The following is a 22336-nucleotide window of genomic DNA, read 5'->3' on the forward strand; positions in this document are numbered from 1 at the left end:
TATCTTGTAGGGATCCATGTCTTTACAGCAGAGTAAGACGGAAATGGGAGAAGGAGAAGGGGGGGGGGGGGGGTCGTAAGCTTGTGGGCTCAGCTGCGGTTTGTCCGCGCTCCGAGAAATCGAGACCCTCAACGAAATGCAATCTTGAGGCCCTGGGCCTTGAGCGATTTTATGACCATTGGATGGCTCTGTTGACGACCAAGCTACTTACAGAAAATGCATAGAAACAACAGAGAGAAGGAACCGCAAAATGTTTGTGGACGTTTCGCTTCATTTCCATCACTTTCATGCAATATCTGCACGAAGATGTATGTTTTAGTGGCCTGAGCTTTGCTGCTCCAAAGCATTGTTTCTTTGTTCTTGAAAGGTAGTTGGAGAGCTACAGAAACTATACATGTATATACAAAATTATATTATCCATCTATTTCTCATCATTCCTGATATTTTATTCCATGAAAGATTTTTGCCAGAATATCAATAGCTAGGTTATTTCGGTCAACAATATTACAAACACCGCAGACAGCGGTTGCTAGGCAACGCATGCGCAAAACAATATGCCGCCTGTTCACATTCGCTTTGTGCCGTTGCGCGGGGCTCTGCGGGGTTGACGAGCGTGCTATGTTCGTTGTCCGGTCACATTCCTCGGATTGATTTAGAAATATCCTCCAAGAACAACGGTGAGTTCGATTGAAGGTGCTGCATGTTATTTTGATGGGCAATGCGGCATCGCAAAGCAAAAATAATTTCAAGACCTATCAATACGGGCATACCAGTCCTGTTCTGCCCGTGTTCGGTGATTCGTCCCCTTTTAGCGTGATTGTGCATATACATGGGTGGTGCCACTGATTGATGGTCAAGGATAGCAGAGTACGTTTGCAGGGAATGGATGATGCTTGGGTTGTGTGCATCATTAGTTATAATTTCGGTGAAGGAATGTTTTTTCTTCTTAACCTTGCTTTAGATCTCACTCTATAATTTATGTTTCATTTAAAAGAGTACAAAACATGTGCCTAGAGTAGCCATTAACCCTGCTGTTATCCGCATAGTTTTATTCTTTACCACAATAAGAGAGCTCTCCCTCTTGTTTCGGACACTTCAGGCCATTTTTGGAGCAGCATTATTGAGAGGAGAAAAGGAAAACAGTGGTGTGAACTCCCATGAGAAACTTTGTGATCAGCTTACAGATACAATTCATGTCAAATCAGGATTGAGTATTGCATTATTTCAAAGAAATCTGACTAACCTAGGTAAACCTAGTGTTGTTTATCAGTTGCTGCTGCTGGTGAAGCTTGAGTAGTTTGGTTTTGTTTTGTTTGTGGGTTGCGAGCATGCCTGCATGCAATAGTGGCACTGGGCGGAGTTCCTTACCTTCCCGACGACAATGTTTGCGGAGGGAAGAGCGTCGGCTTAGGTCTGTAATGAGGACCGGCCAATCAGCCGACGAAACGTCGCTGCCAGGCTGGGTAAATCATCCCAGTGACAAGTTTTGTGCTCCTCATGACGTCACGGGTAGAAATGTGAAACATGGATTTCTTCTACTTCTCACAATATCACAAGGATTTACAAGCCACTTATGGTGCCAATATTGAAAACCAAGCAGGTTCTCGTAATAACACGTGTCCTGCATCCCACTGATGACGTCACTGGACGAAGGAATCGGTCATCAGTTGAAAAAGTTTCAGTGGGACACGTGTTTCGGGCTGTGTTTTGCCGCTGCTCACGACGTTCCGGGAGACTGTTACGGTGTACGTACCTACGTGCCTACGTACCGTGTACGTGCATGTACCTACGTACTCGTGGTTTACATTCTCATGGTGATGCCATTTGAAAAAATGAAGTTAAAAAATGAGCTGCGTTTTACCTGCTGCTCATGACTTCACGTGACACGAGTTACGGTCTTCGTTTCGCATCACTGGGGAACCTGATAATGGCGGAAAACCACCTTTCGCAGCAGGCTTCCTCAAGAAACTACTGCAAGAAGGTCCAAGTGATCCATGAACAAACCGCATTTAGACATGTCCACACTAAGTTGCCAGTGGGGCCGGAGATGGCGTGAACTGACTCAACGTTTTCGGCTACCGGCATTTTCTGTCTCTAACAAACATTCCAAAATAGTGTCCATCGGTGCAACCGTTGGCGGACGCCATTTTCCCACGATTTAAAGGGCAATGGCTTCTAGACTTGAAACGCGGGTTCCGTAATTGTTATGGCACCCTAACCATTAGACACTTTCTGGGAGTGTATGTAGAGCATTAACGTTATGACAATGGATGGGAAGAATCGACTACAATATGACTATGAGCTCCCTTACTTTCTGAGAGGTTCCTCCGTCTACGTTTTGGGTGCCAGGGCCAGACATCACGTTACATTTGCCGCCCAACTCTTCAACTTACCTTCCAGCCGTCTGCTGTCTAATTTCAATGCGTGACGTTGCTGTGCTGCGTTTGGAAACGACTGCAGGGTGTTTGAAATTATTCCTGAACAAAATGCATTTTAGGTGAATCTACTTCGAGTCAATAATATGTCCGTTGATGCGCATAATCGTAATTATTACCTTTCGGCCGTCAGCGTTATACACCTATTTCAAACGTGCCAAATTACTTTCAATCGATGCAGCTATCAACAGCACCATTTTAAGAAAGTGTTTGATAAGGACAGGCCATGCTGTCGGCCAAAACGTAAAGAGCTGTATTTTAAGCCTATCACCGGCCCTGTTGGTAACTCTTTTTCTTTTGTGTGCTTGTTGTGATAAGTATCGCTTTTCCACGTGTCATATGCGATTGTTGGACTTGAATTTTCAGGTGAACATACCTTTGATGGTGTATACACTTAGCCACATCCATACCGTGTCTCACGCTCGAAGGCTCGTGTGGGTATTGCGTGGGCCTTAGCGCACGCTCTGGTTATGTGCCCTGGAGGCCGGGTTACTGCCCGTGACAGGCTAACCGGGGCTAGAATATTTCAGATGCTGTTTGAACAGCTTTAGAATGATGTCCACCAGTCGTTACTCCGATAGAAACCACATTAACACGTTTCAAATGGACAAATGATATTGGCGGCCGAAACGTAAAGGATCCGCCCATACCTGTCACCGGCCCTGCTGTCAACTCTGCTTCTCTGTTGCGCTCGTTGGGATGTATGCTGCTTTTCCGCGTGTCATATGTGAACATTGGACTTCATTCTTCAGGCAAACGTACCTCTCATGATATACACATTTAGCCGCATGCACACCGTGTTTCGCTCGCAGGCGGGTGGGTATTGTTAACGCCAGTGACGTCACGTGAGGCCATGAGAAGCACAAAACTTGATGACCAGTGCGACGCGGTGAAGTCATGTGTTTTTGTTAACCTCCCAGCGCGACACCGTCCACCTGGTAAGCGTCGTTCTGGTGAACGTTGGCCAAATAAGACCGGGTGTCAACACTTCAGAAGCTTTTCTAAGAAGACGATGCTTGCAGGACCTTGTCATCATCGCGGTAATAGCTCTTCGCCTCGTGTTCTGGTGGCCTTTGTGGTTGGTTTTGCAGTTCGGCCAACAACGCAATGCAAGTTATGCGTGACAATTATTTTCTGCAGTCTCCTGTGTGTGCTAGAACGTGAGTAATCAAACTATTGGTGGGTCGGTCCGTCTAAGACGTCTTTCGGTTAGAGTTCACACATTTAATACGGAGTTCAAGGAAAAGATCCTGTGTGATTGTGAACAAGACGGTTTTCCATGGGTGCCACCTTAAGAGACCATCACGAAAGCCGTCTGCAACGTTGTGCGAGACTGCTTGCCCCTGTTATTCCACCAAATCGTGCGTTTGTGGCGCACGCAATAGTGCGTGAATGCAGCTAATAAAATATCAACAGTATGAAAGCCCGTCATAACTGCAAACACGGCTATTCTAGTTGAAGTATGGCCTCCAGCACAAACGACGTGGCTTGTGCGTAATCGCTGAATAGGTTTTTCAAAGGCCTTAGCAAATTCAATCCAATTATTTAAGGCCATGCTGGGATTGAAGTGGACGTTACCGGCGGCGCGCGTCCGCATGGACGGCGGGGCGGCAGGGGCCCCGCCGCGCTCGCTGCCCGGCCGGCCGCTGCAACAGCCCGTTCGGCGACGGCGACGCTCCTGAAGCCGGCGCCGGCCGCGCCCGCCCGCGCGCGCGCTACTGCTGCGACCCGCTGTGCGGCCATGCGGTGGAGTAACCCGCTTCCCCGCCCGCTCCGGCTCCCACTCCTAGCCGTGCGGTGCGCTCGGCTCGGTCGCCGTGACTGACCGTGGCGCCTGTTGTCCGTAGGGAGAGGATGGCCTTGGCGGCTTACGTGTTTCTGGTCCACGCCCTGCCGTTCGCCGCCGCCGTCGGTAAGTAGCTGCCTGTCCCTGTGTTTTTGTCTCTGGGTTCCCGTAATGCCACTGCTTGCAGCCCGCGTCGCGAGCGGCGAGCGCGGCTTCCAGGACGGGACGGGCGCTGGCCGTTGGTGCGAGCGTGTTTCTTTCATGCTGGGAATGAGCAGTGATGGCCCTCGTGACCCGCCACCGGCCCGATGGTGCGCAGAATTGCCCCGGCCCGTCGCGTGCCGCCTATCAAGACATGGCTGCTCTTGTTTGCCATTCTGACGGCGGCGGTTGGTCTCACATCTGGCTGAGCCAGCGTCCTAACAACGCCAGATTTGATATTGCTTCATGTTTTTGTGTCGGCGGATTTATTTGCTTATTTGCGAAGTTTGAACCTGATAACGGCTGGTGTACTGGCTCGTATTGTGGCATAATGCGGTGGCGGTGCGGCGTTGTGCCGCGCTGCGTTCGGTGCGGCGTAGTACACTGCGATATTGTGTGGTGCCGCGCTGTGCTGCGGGACAACGCGGTACACCTGTGGGCCACGACCCGGCCGGACAGGCGCCACCCCCGCAGCCGGGTCAAGGTGGCGCACCTGTGGGCCACCACCCGGCTGGATAGGCGCCACCCCCGCAGCCGGGACAAGGCGGCGCACCTGTGGGCCACCACCCGGCCGGACAGGCGCCACCCCCGCAGCCGGGACAAGGCGGCGCACCTGTGGGTCACGACCCGGCCGGACAGGCGCCACCCGCGCAGACGGGGCGCGCCGGCAGACTTGTAGCGGCGCGCGGCAAACTTGATGAGTTGCAAACAAAGAGATGACATGAGCAAACAAAATTGAGATGTTTGCGAATGTAAAACCAGAATACAGCGGGGTAACATGTAAGCGTGTCGACGAAAGTGTAACATTGGAGTGTGCATTGCATATTGGGGTTCTGAAGATATGGGGTTGGACAAGCATACCTTGTTGGGCTTTATAATCATGGTTGTTTTGCGTCGAACAATGATGATGATGCTCAAGTATTTGTGCTTTTTTCAACGACCTCTTCCTCCTGCTGCCAACTAAGTGAAAATCTTTCTGTAACAACGTTGGCTGTTAGTAGCTAGGATAAAACATGCCGTGCCAATGCCTATGATCGGCTTCCTTAGCGACCAGCTTCGGATCTCGCTGATGCAGTCGCTGCCCCTACCCCCCGTCAAAGCACAGCACAGGTGACGGGTGAAGCAGGCACGCGTGCCGCCGCGCCCGCTAGACGCAGCCGCTGAATTTGGCGATGCCATCCGGTTGCAGGTTCAAACATTACTGGACTTCACATCCGGTATTTGACACGTGAGTGGTGCCGGGGTCGGCGCCGCGGCGGTGGTGGCTGTCGGGGCGTCGCCGGCCGCCGTTATCCTTGTCAGGTTGGGCGATCGACCGACCTGAGGATCGCCAGCGCCGCGGCGCCGCGTCGTTTTCACCTGTACGGGCGGACCTCGGCGCTCTGGTTGCTGCCGGGGGTTCTGTCTGCGGACACAGCTGCGCGCTCGGCGCTCCTCCGTTTGGTCGCTGCCGGGGTTCTGTTTGCGAACACGGCTGCGCCCTCGGCGCTCCTCCGTTTGGCCGCTGCCGGGGACTCTGTTTGCGGACACGGCTGCGCCAGATGGGCCAACGGAGTCACCAGGCTCCGTCGGTATCGAGCCGTCGCATTAGCCCGTCACCCGTGGCCGCTGTGTGGCGATGTTCCTTACAGCGTCGCAATATGTGGACGGACAGACGCCGAGCGGTTCGTCTTGTTGAACGGAGGCAGCGGTGAACGGAGGCACGGCTGCTGCGAGTCGTCCACGACTTCCTTGGTCGGATGGGAATGGGGCCGCTTCATTCTTTCAAGGCGCATTCTTTGGGGATGCGGTCGCGCCTCGGGCGGTTCCTTGCCTTTGCGGAGAGGAAGACTCGGCCGCCCGTGATATACGGCCCCGCCCCAATCGGCCGTCGAGTGAGGCTGCGCGTTCGTCGTCGTTGAGCGTGCCGCTCTCAGCAGCCTGGACGCGCCGCCGGCCGTATAAGGACCGTGGCCAGCCGCGCCGTATAGTGACCGCCCCTCCTCTCGGCAGATCCGCCCGAGTTCATCGAGCGTCCGCGCGACCAGAAGGTGCCGTACAGCGAGGCGGCGGCTTTCTTTTGCCGGGCGCGCGGCGATCCTCTGCCGCTCATCAAGTGGTGGCACAACGGCGAGCCGCTGCTGCCCTACTTGCTGGTGGAGTTTCCGCAGGGCAACGGCTTCTGGGTGGAGCCTGTACGCACCATCACCGACGAGGGCGACTACGAGTGCGTGGCCGAGAACGGCGTCGGCGATCCGGTGCGCGCCAAGGCCACGCCGACCGCGATTGGAGGTGAGTGTGCCGGCTGACCGGCCGTGATTGGAGGTGAGTGTGCCGGCTGACCTGCTGGGGCTGGACTGAACGAATCGAGGTGGGTACGACGGCTGTTTGTCCGCGGCTGGGCGGTAGTGTGACTGTTGTCGCTCACAGGGGGGCGTCGTTTGCATGCAAGCGTCATGCTCCACGAGGGTAGCAAAGAGATAGTTGGCCCGGAAAAGGGAAAATAACTTAGCGTGGAAGCGTGGAAGGGGAGAGGAGGGGGGGGGGGGGGGGGGGAGGGGAAGAGACACAACAGCTGGTACCAACAGCTGGAAATGTGAGATTGGTCCGGAAATGATTGTGCCAGGTTAACCAAATGTTGGAAGAGATCCATCCTTAAGTTTGTGGGGAATTGAGCTGAACAGCAACGTCTCTGTTCAAATATGTCAGGTGGCACGTCAATGCCTGCTGATTAGCTCCATAGCGAGTCGCCCGGCTGGGGAGTGGCCTCCACTGGTGTGAAATGGAGATGCGGCGCGACACTGAATGAGGCTCCAGGGCTCAAGCCCACTTGCAGGCGTTGTTTCGCGATGCTGATTGGCTTCTGCCGGTGCGCTGGCTGTCAGCGGTACACGACGCCATTTGATGCTCTTCCCTACCGGGGGAGGGGGGAGGGGGGGGGCTGAGGGGGCAGACAGCAGGCAGATCCTGGCGGCCGGGCCTCGTGCTCCGCCAGCATGAAGCTCTGATATTGGACTATGAGCCGACGGCTGCTACCTCCCGGGTCGAGTAAGCCTCCGTGACGTGTTTGGATGGACGGCCACAATGGGAGCGGCCTGATGGCCAGTAAATCACGGAATCCAAGTTAGAATGCTCGGAATTCCGGGTGCATCTGGTGAGCGCGAGATCTAAAATCAGGCTTCGGGGTCAGGTTTGAAACATATCGCACCCGGCGTGTCCGGGAACGGAAGGCATCTGCTGGCCGGTCACTGACTCCTGACAGCTGAATGCTGTTATATCGGAGGTTAATGCCGTGAGCTTGGGCGCGACGGGCAGGCCATTTTAGGATGATGTGGAGGCGGGGAGATTAACGGTAGAGTGCCGCCTGTTAGGTTTGAATAGAGCTGTTTACTGGTGCACCCAGAAGGAACGCATCCGGTTTGTGCTGCAAATCCAGGTTTTGCACGTGTTATCGTCAAACGCTCGGGGTTTTCCTGTTGACATGGCGGGTTTCAAGGGGGCTGTTCCAATCAGTGTTTGGTTCGCACCGAACAATGTTTGTTCGACGAGGGTTTACCAGCCTGTAGGTAAACATTTGTGGCCTTTCGATCACGTTGCTCTCTTAGCAAATATTTTGCGATCGTGTCGGAGCCTATTTGGACTCATTTAAAGTGCATTATTTGGACCAACACAATGTAACAGATCTCCGGCAGACCAAGGCCTGCACAGATGGCGTAAATTGCAGTGACGTCATGGACGTCCCAGGGCAACCGCAACACGTTGCACTGGATTGGATGGGTCTTCGAAACATCTCCTCGTTGATTGGCTACCAGTCATCGCACTGATGTCGAAGTCGGTGCTTGAGGTGGGGTAGTGTTGCTTGCCAATGCGGCCGGCGTTTTGGGCCTGTAAGGCTACCAAAGTATTTCGTTGCTTTATTTGTTAGTGAGCTTGATGTGCGTATCATTGTCATGCGCAGTGATAACCAGCGCGATGCGGTGAAGTCATGTGTTTTTGTTAACCTCCCAGCGCGACACCGTCCACATGGTAAGCGTCGTTCTGGTGAACGTTGGCCAAATAGGACCGGGTGTCAACACTTCAGAAGCTTTTCTAAGAAGACGATGCTTGCAGGACCTTGTCATCATCACGGTAATAGCTCTTCGCCTCGTGTTCTGATGGCTTTTGTAATTTGCTTTGGAGTTAAGTCAACAACGCAATGCAAGTTACGCGTGATAATTTATTTTCTGCAGGTTCCTGTGTGTGCTAGAACGTGAGTAATCAAACTATTGATGGGTCGGTCCGTCTAAGACGCCTTTCGGTAAGAGTTCATACATTTCATACGGAGGTCACGGAAAAGAACCTGTGTGGCTGTGAACGAGACGGTTTTCCATGGGTGCCACCTTAAGAGACCATTACGAAAGCCGTCTGCAACCATTGTGTGAGACTGCTTGCCCCTGTTATTCCAGGAAATCGTGCGTTTGTGGCGCACACAATAGTGAGTGAATGCAGCCAACAAAATATCAACGGCATTGAAAGCCCGTCATAACTGCAAACACGGCTATTCTAGTTGAAGTATGGCTTCCAGCATAAACGACCTGGCTTGTGGGTAATCGCTGAATAGGTTTTTCAAAGGTCTTAGCAAATCCGATGCGATGATTTAAGGCCATGCTGTGGCGTCGCCGACTTAGCTTGAGTTTACAGCATGCGCGAAATGAAACCTAAGCCAATGGAGAACGGGATGGATGATTATGAAATGAGAAGCACACTGCTCTCCAAATGAACTGTCAAAGGTTCTCATGATACTTCTACCCGTTATGGCATCTCATGCCTATTTGGTCACGATTCGCCGAAATAAATATTGCGCTCGGAAGTGGAGACAAGTGATGGAAATACCATCACACATATGTCTTTTTATACCGATAAGCAAGGGACACGAGGAAAGGATGACTTACCAATGTATTGCAAATGAAAAGAATGTGGGTGGCTTATGATACAATGGAAAAACTAGCCTTGCAACTTGAATGGGACATGCCTTGTCCATTGAGCCACGTGCAGGTACTTTACAATTCTGACCTTCAAGGGGACACGCCCTCATTGAATAGAATATCCCACCTTTTTGTACTTTTCACTTATTGTTACATCAAACACGTGCGCTTTGATCAGTAGCACCAGTTTTCTCGAAGTCTTTCCGATATGCTTAGAATTTTGATTCAAAGTACCCGACCTTGCTGCAGAAATCTCGTTTGATTCCCTGCTCACCACTATGAAAGTAATGCATTTTATTTCCTTTGCTTTTTCCAACGTGTGTTTTCTGTAATGTTTACAACACACTTACGTGTCAAACCGTTGGTAAAATAAATGCTACGAAAACTTGAAACACTCTGTTTAGACAAGAGGTTATGCGATATAAAGTTGTTATCTCGCGAATTCAACGAAACGTTATGCTATGGTTTTGATATCTCGCCTATGGCGTTTACCACAGTGGCTCTTTTGAGGCGCACTTCGGCTTAAGACTGGGAGTATCTAATGATGCATGCGACGCTCTGGTTCATATTTCGTCCAATGCGTTTCTCGGTAACCGACCCTTGCCCGCTGGGCCAATCAGAAACGTTCTTTTATGCGCGCAAGTAGAGGTGCGCACGGTGCTTGTCATGCTGTGGGTGGTCGCTACAGCTTGACAGAAGTGTTGTACTTCTACAAAGCGTTGGCAGTGTAATTTTGATTCGAAAGTGACTGAAATTGACATCCTTATGATGTCTTGATGCTCAACTCGCAGACATTGCATAATTTGTAAACGTGGTGAATTGAAGTTTTGCTGTTTACCTGGTTCATCGCACAGGTATGTTGCGGTTCTGTTTGAAGGCAGAATCTTTCATTGCATTGCTCGCTGGAATGCTGACCGTGTGAATTTTAGGACATGCAGATGCTGTTCGGTGTTTTGACCCTCAGGATCGCTTTGTCGTTCTAGGAGCGTGTCTGTTTTCGTGATATATGTGGCTCGTTACCAATCAGCGTGTTTTGATGGTCCATTCTGCAGCACTCTCATATTGGTCCAGCTGTTAATCTTCTGTCCCAGGCCTCGTGCTTACACGTCCGTCAGACTGAATGAGCGAGGGAAAAATGGCCACGGTATATATTTCTAGGAGTTTTAGCGACAAGCTTACGTTTTTAATGGTACTGTTACTGGTACTGGTGCGCCACTTTATGATGGCTTGTAGCTGAATGATACTGGCGAGTGTAGCGACTTCCTTTGGCGGCTCGGTGTGGAATGGCCGCCCCGGGAGCGGCGCCGGCCGCGGCCGCCGTGGCACGCGGCGCATTCACCACCCAAACAGCTACTTGCCGAAATTAAGTAGCGGAAAGTTGGGTTGACTGGTGCTGATCGGCTGGTCGCCTGACCTGCCGCGTCACAACAGACGAGCAACGGCCGGCCGGCCAGCTGGCCGGTAAAGGCCAGAGGGCGGGGTGGGGCCTCGCCAGAGGGTGGATGGGTGGGCGTGGCACAGGCGCCGCGGGCCTCGAGATGGAGAAGTGGGGCCTCAGAATTGGGATTCCGTCTGAAGATTTCTTAGCCGTCTTTTCGTGTAGACTTCTGTTCTGCGTCGTGTAAACCGCCGTTTCACGGGGTCACCACCAGGGTCATAACTCCGCGAAATGCGAGCCAGGGACGGAGCCGTCGGGCGGGTGTTCCAGTGACTATGTCCTTAGACTACCGTCTTAATCCGGCCGCACGCAACATCTCCGTCGGTCCGGACCGGCACCTGGCCGCGCTCGGCGTGCCGTGTCGGTGTCAGGCGGCCGCGATGGTCGGCGCCACCCGGTCAGCTGAAGTAGGTTGGCAAAGCCAGGCGCGCAGGAGAAGGGGGAGGGGAGAACACTCAGCTATTGCGTCAGCCATCAATCATGAACGTGTACACAGTGAACGACGCACAGTCAAGGCATCCCATGTGCTGATGCTCGTGCCCTGCCACTTCCTGGCGGCTGAGTGAAAGCGTTGTGCAGCACGTTCAGTTTTCGAAATGATGCTACGACACTACTTGCGATGATAACGATGCAATTTGATACATTAACCGACCGACGTTTGGGTAATGTATCGCCATAGTCGCTGAAGTCGCCGGGTGGGCCGTTTTTCATGATCATGGCCAAAAGAAGACCTCCATTCCCATGAGACGAGCATTCCCGTGTTCCAAAATCTATAATACTACTTGCGTAGAGTGTGTCTGTCTGTCTGTCTGTCTGTCTGTCTGTCTGTCTGTCTGTCTGTCTGTCTGTCTGTCTGTCTGTCTGTCTGTCTGTCTGTCTGTCTGTCTGTCTGTGGGTCGTCGGCATTGACACGGGTGCAGGTCAAACGGTGGGTCGCTTCTGCGTGGACATTTTGACACGATGCACGTGCGCACGTGGCGATGTGTTGAGGCGAGTTTCGCGCCCATGGGGTCGACGGGTGGCGCGTGGCGCGTGTTTGAATGCGCGTTTTTTGGCCCATTGGCTTAGCACGGGCGGAGCGAAAAAGCGGCCTCAACAAAAATCGGCGCGCGGCCTTTCGAAGCCGCGGCCGCATCTCGGTAACTGCCGGTCGGAGCAACGCGAAATCAACACCCTTCGACAATGCGTTCAACGGGGAATCGCGTGATGTCACGCTTGGCATTGCACGTGCCACGTGCGCAACGGCGGGGAAGACAGATTTTCCCCGTTTTCGATTGTGTTTCACGTTTTACGCCACCGCTCGGTGACGGAAGACGCTGGAGGCGTGAATCCGGTTTCAAAGCGTCCACCCGTGTATCGGCTACATTTCGCGTGCCCAATACGAGAATGTGCGACGCACCGTTGCGCCGGTAGTCGGCGTGCAAGCCGGACATGTCGGGATTCGGAAAAACGAGGCCAAATGCAACACGCTGGCGTCGAATCCGGCACCACGATCGCGGCGAAATTTACCGCACCGCACGCACGAAGGTATTGGCTCCAATCACCACCCATTTTTTAATCGCCATGTGCACTTTTTCGCTTAAACATCCACTTTACCTAAAGAGCCACAATATCGCCTTTTACGCGACGTCGAAATGCCGCCGATCGATCGTCCGGTCTCCGCCGCCGAGTAATTCGAGTAAAACGCTGGAAAACGCATGTGCGTATTCGTCTGCCGTTCACTCACTTGGCGCGGGCGGAGTAATTGAAATTCCGCGCCGTGATGGCCGAAAGTCTGCGGTATTCCATTCATTCTCCGTTCATGGCTTCGGTGGGGGCGGGAGGGTCGGAAGAGGATCTGAGTAGGGGTCGCTCCGCAGATGGAGGACGGCGCAGAAAGAGGGCAGGAGGAGGAGCCACACCGCAGCTAGAGGATTGATCAGGAGAAAGAGCAGCAGTGGCGAGAGACGGCGTGCCATCACGGGTTTCGTGCCGGCGAGATCGGCGTGTGGCGCGCGTTGGGAAGCTGTTAGGGCCAAAGGATGTCTCGGGCCGCTGGCCAAAGGACGACAGGTCTTGCTTGTCTATGATACTGTTTGTGTAGGGTGCGTCTGTCTGTCTCTGTATGTCTGTTTGTGGGTCGTCTTTTTACGTTGACGAGGGTGGAAGTCAAACGGCGGGTAGCTTATAGGTGAAATATTGACACGATGCACGGGCGCACGTGACGACGTGTTGAGACGAGTTTCGTAACGGTGGGGTGGACGGATCGCGCGTGGCACATGTTGCAAGGGGCATTTCTGGTCAATTGGTTTAGCGTGGGCGGCGCGAAAAAGCGACCCTGCTAGAAACCGGCAACGGCCGTTCGAAACCATCGCCGCATCTCGGCAACTGCCGGTCGGAGCGACGCGTAATCACTACCCTTGGACGGAGCGTTCCACAGGGACTTGCTTGACGTGACGTGTGACACTGCACGTGCCATGTGTCACGTGCACGGTGGCTGTAAAAACGGAATTTCCCGTTTTTGAACGTTTTTCACGTTTTTACACCACCGCTCGGCAACCAGAGCCGGTGGGGACGCGAACCCAGTTTCAAGGCATTGACCCGCGTACCGGCTACATTTCAGGTGGTCGACACGAAATTGTGCGACGCACCGTTGCACCGGAATTCGTCGTGCAAGCCTGAAATGTCGGGATTTGTAAAAACGGTCCAAATACAGCACGTCGTCGTCGAAATCGTCGCCACGATCCCGGCGGAATTTACATCACCGCACACACTGATTCTTTGACTCTAATTACCACCCATTTTGAAACCACAATATGCACGTTTTCGCTTAAATATCAACTTTACCTAAAATACTACAATATGTTTTTTGCGACGTGGAAACGCCACCGATTGATCACCCAGTCGCCGCCGCCGAGGAATTCAAGTAAAACGCAGGTAAACACACGAACGCATTCGTCTGCCGTTCATTCACTTGGCGCGGGCGGAGGACTGGAAATCGTAGTGTTGCAATGGCCGACCGTCAGCGATATTTCGCTCATTTTCAGTTGGTTCTTGCGGTGCGGGCGGAAAGGTCGAAAGAGGATGCTGTGTGGGGGTCGCCCCGCAGATGGAGGACGGCGCGGGAAGAGGGACAGGAGGAGCCGCACCGCAGCTATAGGATGGATCATTAGAAAGAAAAGCAGTGGCGACAGACGGCGTGCAATCACGGGTTTCGTGCCGGCGGGTCAGGCGGTGACGCGTGTAGGGGAACTGATAGTTGGGGTTGAATGCGAATGCGGCCAAAGGCCGACAGGTCTTACTTGTTTGCTAACTATTTGGGTGGTTGACGCATCAAGCCGTGCAGCGGTTCGGCGCAAAACTTGTTGAGGTGTGGCTCTGACATGGAGGCACGTTGGTGGCGAATGCCCGTTTACATCCCTTGAGTGCCCGTTCGTGAGCACACGTTTGCACGTGTCTCTTGACCTGTGTGTATATGTGTGTGTGTGTGTGTGTGTGTGTGTGTGTGCGTGCGTGCGTGCGTGCGTGCGTGCGTGCGTGCGTGCGTGTGTGTGTGCGTGTGCGTGTGTGTGTATGTGTGTGTGTGCGTGTGTGTATGTGTTCGTTGCGTGCGTGCGTGCGTGCGTGCGTGCGTGCGTGCGCGCGTGCGTGGGTGTGGGTGGGTGTTTTTTTTAACGTGCTGAAGCTGGCGTTGCGAGGCGAAGCCCGGCCCGCAGCGGTGTCCGGCCATGTCGTGTCAACGCAGAGGTCAGCATCGGTGTCGGCGGTGGGTGACAGCGCCGATGTCATCGTCGGTGTCGTTGTCGGGACGTTAGTCTCAACACCATTGTCGGTGTCGGCACGAGTGTCGGCACCAGGATCGGTGTCCGCGTCGGTGCCAACGCCGACGCCCCGGCCGGCCGCGTGACACTCGCAGCGGCGGCGCGTCTGACCGCGCGGCCCCGCTCCTCCAGCCGCGCATCGTCCGCCCGGCTTTCCGCGCATCATCCAGCATCCGACGCCGCAGCTGGTGGAGAAGGGTCACGACTTTGTCGTCAACTGCAGGGCCACCGGCGACCCGGAGCCGACCGTGCGCTGGTTTATGAACAATGTGCCTATCAACACGTCCAGCGGCCGCTTCGTGCTCCGCGACCGGCCCAACAGAGGTGAGTTGGCTGCCGCCGGCGGCCGGGGGACTGAGCCTGACTGTCTCTACCAACCCAACAGCGGAATGTCGCGTACCGAGCCTGGCTGCAGGCAGTCGATCGGCTTCCCGGAATGCACGTCTGGCCGTGCCATGACGCCATCCACGGCACTCGCGCCGGGTACCGCTTGATACGCGGTCCACTATTTCCGAACATTTATAGGCGTGGGGATGTAGGTTGTGGAGGCCTTAATCCCTGCTTTGGTGTAGTGCTGCCGTCAACTAACTTCTCTCCGTAACGGGACAACTCGCCAGTTTGTGAATGGCCGTGGCAGGTTTTGGTTGCATGGTTGGCTGCAATAATGCGAATCCATGCTTCCCGTATTAATGCTGTGACAGTTATTCTGTTAATGGCTGTAATGATTTGGTGAGTGGCCCCTCCACGCGCAACGTGCGTGTTTGGGCCGCGCACGCCCTGTCGGGCCGCATGCGGGCAGCGTTCACACCATACGTCCGATGTACATACGTGTACAGACACACACGCACGCACGCACGCACGCACGCACGCACGCACGCACGCACGCACGCACGCACGCACGCGCGCACGCACGCACGCACGCACGCACACACACACACACACACACACACACACACACACACACACACACACACACACACACACACACCACACACACACACACACACACACACACACACATACCCCAGAGCGCGGGGACAGACAGCACGCGGACTGTGCTGGCGGCGGCGACGCCGGGCCGACGGCCACGCGGCCCACTCAACTTGTGTTCGCTACGGCCTGCCTCAGCGGCGAGGGCGGAGGGGGTGACTGTGAACCGGTGTCACACGTGCTGCGCGGTCGCAGGCACCTCGGCCGCTGCCGTGACGGGCTGGGGGGGGGGGGGGGGGGGGGCAGGCGCCTCCGGCCGGCGGTGACGCGGTCCCAGCCGGCTGCACCAGTGTGGCCGGCGGGATCAATAGGCCGCGCGCCTTATACTTGTCGGCGACTCGCCGTCATAACGTATACGAACTATGGGCGGCGGCTGCCAGGTGCGGGCACCGGGGGAGGGGGGGGGGGGGGGGGAGGGGCGCCGCCCTGTCAGCCCCTGGCTGTCGTCGCCGAGAGACGGCGTGCCCCTCCGAGAGGGCCGGACGCGGCACATTGGCAAGACGGAAGCAGTTGGCCAGACAACAGGTCTGGCCGCTCCGAAGTGAGATCAGATCCTCTGCTGAGGAAGATTGGCACTGTCGTTCGCCTGTCACCAGCTCAGAAAGCCTGAAAGCCGGTGTCGTTTCGGCGAATAAAAAGCAGATTCGGACCGTCAATATTACTCACCAACCACATACAATTACGAGTCGAACAGGTGGCTATCCTCTTGTCGTTGTGGTTAAGTGGTGCCATCAATATGGCCATTCAAGCGAGCCGCCGTAACTCGTGCCAGTGTTCCAGCCCGAAATGTATGGCATCGTCCCCTGACAGGCTCTTTTGAATGCTGATTGGGTTGCATGGGACGTTAAGTTCGTGGATACCTTGGCTTGAGCTTCCCAACTTTGGCATGCGAGCTGGCAGTAAAAGGTTAGCACCAGGCCGTTATGTCTACCTTTGTTCCGGCTGAGAGCTGGGTAGCCTCACTGAGGATGTTTCAGGCCGTTACTGTCTACCTTTGTTCCGGCTGAGAGCTGGGTAGCCTCACTGCGGATGTTTCAGGCCGTTATGTCTACCTTTGTTCCGGCTGAGAGCTGGGTAGCCTCACTGCGGATGTTTCAGGCCGTTATGTCTACCTTTGTTCCGGCTGAGAGTTGGGTAGCCTCACTGCGGATGTTTCAGGCCGTTATGTCTACCTTTGTCTCGGCCGAGAGCTGGGTAGCCCTCACTGCGGATGTTTCAGGCCGTTACGTCTACCTTTGTTCCGGCGGAGAGCTGGGTAGCCTCACTGCGGATGTTTCAGGCCGTTACGTCTATCTTTGTTTCGGCGGAGAGCTGGGTGGCTTCACTGCGGATGTTTCAGGCCGTTATGTCTTCCTCGTTCCGGCGGAGAGCTGGATAGCTTCATTGCGGATGCTGGGTCAAATATTTTTGGTCTGGTGTCGTAGTTCCAAAAGAACCTTTTGCTTTTTTCTATTCTGCGTATGCAGAAAGCGTGTCAGATTCAATGTTTAGATGAGCCGTCGGTTAACACGCGCCCGGGTGGCCGGCTAGATACCCTTCGCGCGGGTGGGGAGGTCAATTTGACCCCCCCCCCCCCTGAGAGCTCGGAAACAAAGAAAGCTAGGAACACCAAATTTATAGGGTGTATTGACCTATACGTGAGCTCACTTAGGTCGAGGTTTCAGGTTCCTAGGTCATGATCTTCGGGTCCAAATGGTCAAACAAGATCAAGTTCCAGGTTGGTCTCCAAAGTGCCCCAGAGTCTAGATAACCGTTTCTCTGCAAAAGGCCACATACTCATTCAAGGTCAGTGACCTTGTTTGATCTTTTGAAGGTCAGGGTAACAAAATAATACCAGATTGTTTTGAGTTTTGCATTTGACTAAGCGACAAATATTACGCTAGGCAGTATGTTCCTAAAACAAAATGTTGACCCGTGTCATGTTAGGTCAGTGACCTATTCTGACCTCTAAGAAGTCCATGGGAGATGTATAATGCGGTTCCTGCTATCAATATATTCGAAAAGAGCACCAGAAACTATCTCATACAGCAAGCCCTAGGGTAACAAAACAGGTTGGTTTTGACCTTGGTGTGACCTTCATACCTGACCTGGGGTCAGTGTAATCTGCTCATTCAACCGTTGTGTTGCCCAAGTTTATTATTGTAAGCAAGTTGTACATCTAAATTTTTGATGGCAAACGATTCGCTATTCAATTTTTTACAGCTCTGCAATATTTGGCGCGGCTACGCCGCGCCGTTTGGAAACCATTCTGGAAAAAACCTTCGGGGGAGAGGGTCAATTTGACCCCCATCCCCACCCGAGCGCGTGTTAACGGGATTCGTTTTGCCAAAGGCAACCCATCTAGCAGCAGTGCAGAGCGAGAGCTATGCTTTTGCATATGTCGTTTTTCTTAGTACTGCGCCTGTGATTGCGTACATAAAAATTTGTCGCTTATTATGTTTTCCCAATGCGCTACCATTGATATGCGTAATGACACCGAAAAAGCTCCCTAACCGTTTGCATATTTTGGTGTTTTCACTCACCTCAAATATGTCATTAGGAGTTGCATAATGGCATCTGCCGATGAAACAGCAAGAAATAATTTTCTTGGAGTCCCGTACATTAAGTAGTGCGCTTTTGCAGCGCGCATTCGTTGGAAACAGTTGCATGTAGCATACCAATCGGCATTTGGTATTGAGCCCAGCTCCAACGACTTGCGCAGTGCATGACGTCATCGAGGCGCCATTATCCCGGCCACATTTCATAATCGTAATTGAACTATCATTTTATTGCAGCTAAACCTGACTTTATGGTTTGGCGGAGTAATTGGTGTCCTGGCCGCATTGCTGATGATAAAGGCTACGGGAACGGGCAAAATAGCTGGCTGTTTTCGTAGTAATTTGTCTATTTTGTTTGTTGATGTCGTGCTTGGTGCCTGCCAACGTGGCATAAATTGTTCCAGCCCACGCAATAGATTGAAATCCGCAGTAAAAATGCTTCTAATTATTCCAGCATCATGCTGATGACCCTGACGGAGCCTCCGTCATCGTATGCTGACATGTTGGCGTGCTTGTGGTATTGGGCTAAATGGAGCAGCGCCGTTTTATCATGATCATCTGGTGTTAAATCGGTCAAATACCAACAGGCTTTTGATTTTTCTGAAAAAAACCCGAGACCCCAGAGAACAGAAACGAGTGGCATGTGAGGCAACAGGCGAGTCCATGCGCACCACGCGCCACACGTGATACGGTCGGGTGCGCGTCAGTCGCAAACGGTATCAGCAGTCCAGTCCCACTGAGTCCGGCGGTCGGACACTAGGCGCGGTCGGGCAGTCGTCCTTTGTAAGGGACTCGCAACAGGAGCACAGCCAGCCAGCCGGTGTTTGTAGAGCCCGGCGGCCGGCCAGCTCCAGGCGCAGCAGGCCTCCGGCGGGGCGGCCGACCAGCCGGAGGCCTGGCCCGTATTTGCAACGTGAAATGGAAAAGAGCCGCTCCCGAAACTTCGACAGAGTCGCGTGCCGCACGCGCCGTAAGTAGCCGAGCTACACTGCTCGCGAGTTTCAGCTGGATATTTCATCACACCGCACACGACGTTGGCTTTCAATGCACTCAGTGCCCAGGTCCGTTGCCGCTTACCAGCACACGTTTAACCCACCTACCGCCCACCAACGACACTCCCGTGTTCTGACACACAACAATCAACAAGCAATAGCCTCGCCTGACGGGGCGGATAGCCGAGGGGAGCGGAGAGAACAGAGAGCATCTCGTATGCGTTACGATTTAAGGTTTTTGAATGGCACGCCAAAATTGTTGGAACACAAGAAAAATTAAATGAAAATGCATGATGTACATACTTACATACACAGATCCATATAACGTAAATTGATCAAATATTGGTGGCAGAAAATAAGCTCTATTTCCTTTTTAACGTTACATTCGTTAAATTTCCATTTGAAACTATGACGATGAAGATTGTACAATGGGTATAACACTGACATCAAACACCATCCTAAACACTCCCCTGGGCACGCGGAAATCCACGGCTCCGCAAGTCTCCGGTAGCTTTGGAGAGAAGGCGTATTTTCCACCAAGAAACCCGAGCTGAATGCGGCATGAAAACGCGCGAAAGGGTCATTAGATTAAAGTATGCAATTCTTTCTACCAATCTACAGAGGGTCGCTACCAAATCACGGTGGGGGTGTTAAGCTAAGCAGGGTCTTTGGTTAGCCGTTGGATAGTTGTTCTGGTTTTGTATCAAAATAAGTACTTGTGCTTTTTGACATCTACCTTTTGTACAACTTTTGGTCATACAACAACAATGTTATCTACTTTGAAATGTTGTGTTGCGGCACTGTTGCAACTCCGCACGCCAACCCGTCCCCCTCTTCTTCAAGCAGGGTGTGCCGGCTCGGCGCCAGAGGGCAGCGATTGGCCCTGCTCATGTGCGCCGCCTCTTCCAGGCGACATGGTCATCAAGGACTCGGTGACGTCTGACGAGGGCAAGTACCGCTGCGCCGCCGAGAACGGCGAGGGCACCGTCTACTCGAACGACGCCATCGTCTACATCAGTGGTGAACACGGATGTGCAGCGACGCATGAGTGTCGCTCTTACACGGATGTATGACGGATGTGCGTCACTGATGACCCACCGTGTGCGCGTCTTGTGCGTGTATGCGTTTCTCGGCCGTGTCCCACAGCCGGGCTGAGATAATCAGTTTGGCACGTCTGTCTGTCTCTCGGGATATACCTCTCATTATTGTCTATCTCGGGATGACCTTCTCTATATTATCTATCTCGGGATGACCTTTTCCATATTATCCTACCTCGGGATGACCTTTTCCATATTATCTATCTCGGGATGACCTTCTCCTTATCTATCTCGGGATGAACCCCTTATTATCTATCTCGGGATGACCTCCTCATTATCTATCTCGGGGTGATCTTCTCCTTATTATCTATCTCGGGATGACCTTCTCCTTATCTATCTCGGGATGACCCCCTTATTATCTATCTCGTGATGACCTCCTCATTATCTAACTCGGGGTGATCTTCTCCCTATTATCTATCTCGAGATGACGTTCTCCTTATTTATCTCGGGATGACCTTCTCCTTATTATCTATCTCGGGATGACCTTCTCCTTATATATCTCGGGATGACCTCCTTATTATCTATCTCGGGGTGACCTTCTCCTTATTATCTGTCTCGGGATGACCTTCTCCTTATTATATAGGGTCGTCTTACAGTTGACCTTCTTCTTATTATCGAGGGAGGGTCGTCCTACAGTTCTGGATGTCATTTGCCCTGTGGGTACTTCCCGGACATCTGGGGCATGACCCCACATCCGGTTGTCTGGACGCCTGAGGAAGGGAGGGGAGGGGTGGGGGTAGGGGGAAGCGAGGGGAAGGGGCTGCTGTCCGGCCGCGCAGCACCGGCCCTCTTTAGTCGTCTGGCCGGCCGCGGCCATCTCATAACGTCTTATGAGGACATGTTCGGAATGTGGCGCCACCACCGCAGCAATGGCAGCGCATGCACCGTGGCAGCGCATACCGTTGCACCGTGTGCGGGTGGGCGGTGTGTGGGGCACACCGTGGGACGGCGCGTCGCGTCTCCGAACCGGACGGCTTCGGCGCGCTGTGAGTCCCCGCCCGTCGGCGCGCACCTCCTCAGGCCGGTGGCTAGGCACCTCGCTGCTCCGCTCGCTCCGGATCCACTGGAACATAAATGGCCAAGGGTGGCGCGTCAACTGGCCGCGCGCCGCCGCCGGGCGGGATAATGCGCCTGCAAGTTTAGCGAGCGCATGCCGGGCTCGGTGAGCCACCCCGGCCAGGTGTGGTGCCTACCTTTCGGGGCGTATTTGTCACGGCCGCAGCGGCCGAGTGCCGACTCGGTCACCGGGCCCGCTGATGGAAGGCCGGCTCGGTCACCGGGCCCGCTTGATGGAAGGCCGACTCGGTCACCGGGCCCGCTGATGGAAGGCCGGCTCGGTCACCGGGCCCGCTGATGAAGGCCGGCTCGGTCACCGGGCCCACTGATGGAAGGCCGGCTCGGTCACCGGGCCCACTGATGGAAGGCCGGCTCGGTCACCGGGCCCACTGATGGAAGGCCGGCTCGGTCACCGGGCCCACTATGGAAGGCCGACTCGGTCACCGGGCCCGCTGATGGAAGGCCGGCTCGGTCACCGGGCCCGCTGATGGAAGGCTGCTCGGTCACCGGGCCCACTGATGGAAGGCCGGCGAGCGGCCTGGTGTGGGTCGCGGCCGTGGTGATCGGGTGTCAAGTGGGATTTCCGTTCGCGCAGTACACGCGCTGAGCTGGTGTCGACGCGTCGTGCTGGGCGCGTTTTTGTTTTGCGACGCGCCAACTTGCCACTTGATGGTTTGATTACAAATATTTCTCGGGCACAGCTAGCCGTCACCAATGTGGGGCACATGGATAAGTCGCCAGCTATTCGCCGGCTCTCCCCCGACGCTCATTTCCGTTTTCCTTTGCCCCTGCCGTGTCCCTGTGACCGCTCTCCGTCCGTGGGGCACGGTCCTGCCTGGCCTGCCATGTCGCTGTGACCGGTGTGTCCGCACAGCTGCCTTCGGTTGTGCCCCGTTGTCCTCCGCTGACCCTGTGTTTCCGCGCCGCCAGTGCGCCGCGCGGAGCCGACGTTCACCATACTGCCGGACGCGGTGTACAAAGTGCTGCCCGGCGAGGACCTGAACCTTACCTGCGTGGCCGTCGGCTCGCCTCGTGCCCCACATCCGGTGGCACAAGGTAAG

The 22336-nt window shown here is 54.2% G+C and overlaps 1 pseudogene; it reads left to right on the forward strand.

Moving 5' to 3' along the window:
- Positions 1 to 627: 627 nt before the first annotated feature.
- LOC119112352 (tyrosine-protein phosphatase Lar-like) overlaps positions 628 to 22336 on the forward strand; it is a 65762-nt pseudogene continuing 44053 nt past the window's right edge.

The sequence above is a fragment of the Pollicipes pollicipes genome, unplaced genomic scaffold (assembly GCF_011947565.3).
Source record: "Pollicipes pollicipes isolate AB1234 unplaced genomic scaffold, Ppol_2.1 Scaffold_7261;HRSCAF=8764_pilon_pilon_pilon, whole genome shotgun sequence".
Classification (NCBI taxonomy): domain Eukaryota; kingdom Metazoa; phylum Arthropoda; class Thecostraca; order Pollicipedomorpha; family Pollicipedidae; genus Pollicipes; species Pollicipes pollicipes.